The sequence below is a fragment of the Phocoena sinus genome, chromosome 2, assembly GCF_008692025.1.
Source record: "Phocoena sinus isolate mPhoSin1 chromosome 2, mPhoSin1.pri, whole genome shotgun sequence".
Lineage (NCBI taxonomy): Eukaryota > Metazoa > Chordata > Mammalia > Artiodactyla > Phocoenidae > Phocoena > Phocoena sinus.
In genome coordinates, this window is record NC_045764.1 from 70,451,392 (window position 1) to 70,455,149 (window position 3,758).

A 3,758-nucleotide genomic window follows, 5' to 3' on the forward strand; every position below is an offset into this window, starting at 1 on the left:
TAATAGAAACTACCCAAAATAAAACACCTAGAGAAAAAAGGCTAATAATAATACCATGGCATCAGTGAGCTGTGAGATGACTTCAAGCGACCTAATATTTCTATATATGTAACCTGAGGGAAGAAGACAGGAAAAAAAATTTGAAGGAAAAAATTAACTGAAACATTTCTAAATTTGATAAAAACGATAAATCCATAGATCGAAGATAATTAACCCCAAGCACTATAAACATAAAGAAACTATACCAAGCTCTCTGGTCTTCCCCATCCAACAGAAAGCACAAGAGAGACCAAGATTGAACCTGGGCCCTCGGCAGTGAAAGCACAGAGTCCTAACCACTGGACCACCAGGGAATTCCCAAGACAGCTGCATCTTCTTGTGTAGTGCCAGCCGTGTCACTGAGACATGATGGTGAAGGCTGGAGTAAACGAATACAGCTGTATTGGGTGCCTGGTCACCAGGACTACTTTTTTAAAATTTATTTAATAAATTAATTAATTTATTTATTTTTGGCTGCTTTGGGTCTTTGTCCCTGTGCGTGGGCTTTCTCTAGTTGTGGCGAGAGGGGCCTTCTCTTGTTGCAGAGCATGGGCTCCAGGCGCTCGGGCTTCAGTAGTTGTGGCGCACAGGCTTAGCTGCTCCTTGGCATGTGGGATCTTCCCGGACCAGGGCTTGAACCTGTGTCCCCTGCATTAGCAGGCGGATTCCCAACCACTGAGCCACCAGGGAAGTCCCACCAGGACTACTTTTAACTCTGGCAAAGTAGATAATGTCTCCATCAATGACCCCTTCATTGAGCTCAACTACATGGTCAACATGTTCCAGTATGATTCCACCCATGGCAAATTCAATGGCAGAAAGATGGGAATGGGAAGCTTGTCATCAATGGAAGGCTCATCTCCATCTTTCAGGAGTAAGATCCCACCAATATCAAATAGGATGATACTGGTGCCAAATACGTTGTGGAGTCCACTGGTGTCTTCATTATCATGGAGAAGGCTGGGGCTCATTTTAAGGGTGGAGCCAGAAGGGTCATCATTTCTGCTCCTTCTGCTGATGCCCCCATGTATGTCATGGGCATGAACCATGAGAAATATGACAACTCACTCAAGATTGTCAGCAATGCCTACTGCATCACCAATTGCTTGCCCCCGCTCCCCTCAGCCAACATCATTCATGACAACTTTGGCATCATGGAGGGACTCACACCCACAGTCTATGCCATCACTGCCCCCCAGAAGACAGTGGATAGCTCCTCTGGGAAGCTGTGGTGTGATGGTCATGGGGCTGCCCAGCACATTATCCCAGCTTCTACTGGTGCTGCCAAAGCTGTAGGCAAGGTCATCCCTGAGCTGAATGGTAAGCTCACTGGCGTGGCCTCTCATGTCCCCACCCACATTGTGTTGGTTCTGGATCTGACCTCCATTTGGAGAAAGTTGCCAAATATGATGACATCAAGAAGGTGGTAAAGCAGGTATCAAAGTGTCGGTTAAGGGCATCCTGGGCTACATTAAGGACCAGATTGTCTCCTGAGTCTTTAACAGTGACACCCACTCTTCCACCTTTGATGCTAGGGCTGGCACTGCTCTCAATGACCACTTTATCAAGCTCATTTTCTGGTATGACAATGAATCTGACTATAGCAACAGGGTGATGAACCTTATGGTCCACATGGCCTCCAAGGAGTAAGAGTCCCTGGAGCATCAGCCCTACTAAGAACGCAAGAGGAAGAGAGAGGTCCTCAGCTGCTGGGGAGTCCTTGCCTCAACTCAGTCTCCCAAGACTCTGAGAATCTCTCGTTCTTGGACAGTTTCCAAGAACAAGAAACTGTGACCCCATCACAGTTGGGGCTCTCCCAAGCCCTACTTTGGAGGACTCCTACTTTGACATGTACCATCAATAAAGTACTCTCTACTCAGCCAAGAAAAAAAAAAAAAAAGAAAAAGGAAAAAAAAACCTATACCAAAGTATATCAAAATTGTTTGTAAAAAGTGATAAAGAGAATTCTCAACCTTTCTGTGGTTTGGGGTTGCTGTCTGCCTCATAAAGCAAAGTAGAGGGTTTGTCTTCTGGAAAGACAAAAGTCGTCTTTTCCTCTGAAAAAGGCTCTTACATAGTTGGCTTTGGCATCTTCCAGGAATAGGAGGGCAGGGATTGAGGCCTCATGAGTCTGGGATTTCAGTTGGGATAGAGAGAGAAGACAGTGGTTATAACCAGAAAGTCAGAGTTGGGTGTCATTACCTCCAGAACTCATCACTATTAACTCAGCCTGGACTTCATAAGTCATAGAAGTGGATTCCTTAATAAAATACTAGTTTCCAAAAAAAAAAAAAATTAAAAAGAGAAAGACTTAAAAGCAGCCTAAGAAAAAAAGACACACTACACACAGACAAAAATAAGGATAGCAGATTTTTTTTTGTCAGAAACAATGCAAGTGTACCTGTTATACCTGGGTTAATACTTCTGGGAAAGTTGGTTACGTAACATTACTGAGCAAGCTTGACTTAAGAAGATGACTCTTTCAATAGGGTCTTTCTTTAACTTATTTGATTCTGATTGGTTTGGGTCTTGGGGACCATGGCCCCAAAGTACACTCCAAACACTGGGAATTCTCCTGCTTATAGTTATCATAAAAATCCCCCTGGTGCATTATATTCTCTCAAAAGCTTTGAAATGTGTGTTCACAGCTGTTAAATGTCAAGCAAATGATCTCCCTAAGACTGGGATGTCAGAAAAGGAACAAGGAGAATGACCACTTTAAGGATTAGGAAACTGGAACCATGACCTGTGAATGTCACAGGGATTAAACAAAACATTCTGATCTGTGGATACCACACCAAGCATCCATAGATACATAGCTCAGAGTGGCACTAATACCTTAAATTTTGATCACATCTCTCACGGTGAGAGTTTGATCAAAAGGGGCAAATTGTTAAAAAGAAGTAACAAGCCCAAAATGGAGTTATTTGCCCTCAGGACAGCAAACCAAGACTTAATTGTACTTTCAACCTCTCCCAGGAATGTGGTTTTTAAATAAATACCTTAAATTTCCTAATTAGCACTAATCAGTGAGACAATCTGCATAATGAGACCCCCCCACCCCACCCCACCCTTCCTTTCCCGGCCAAAGAAGATGACCTGGCCTGAAACAATTCTTTTTTTCATTTTGCTAGTAACCTCCTTGCCCGACCGTCCTTTTGCCTCTAAAAGCCTTCCCCTCTGGGCCTCCTTCTAGTTCCTAGATAGAATGCTACCTGACTCAGAAATCACCTAATAAAGACAATTAGACCTTCAAAAAGGTACATAGTGGCTGAATGGATAAAAAGCCAAGATCTGTTGTCTACCAGAAACTCACTTTAGATTCGAGGACACACATAGGCTGAGAGTGAAGTGATGAAAAAAGATATTTCATGCAAATGTTAACCAAAACAAAGCAGAAGTGGCTATATTTAAAGCACACAAAGCTGACTTTTAGCCAGAAACTGTCACTAGAGACAAAGAAGATCATTACATAATGATAGAAGGGTCATTCAATAGGAAGATATGGCAATTGTAAACATATATGCACCCAGCATCAAATCACCAAAGTATGTAAATCAAATATTGGCAGATCTGAAAGGAGAAATTGAGAGAAACACAATAATAGTAGGAGACTTTAATACAGGACTTGCAATAATGGATAAAACATTGAGGACTTCCCTGGTGGCACAGTGGTTAAGAATTCACCTGCCAATGCAGGGGATGCGGGTTCGAGCCCT

General features: G+C 42.9%; 1 pseudogene; it reads left to right on the plus strand.

Annotated features, from left to right (window-relative positions):
* The first annotated feature begins 408 nt into the window (after nt 1–408).
* Nucleotides 409–1,689, plus strand: LOC116749543 (annotated as a pseudogene).
* The last annotated feature ends 2,069 nt before the right edge of the window (nt 1,690–3,758 follow it).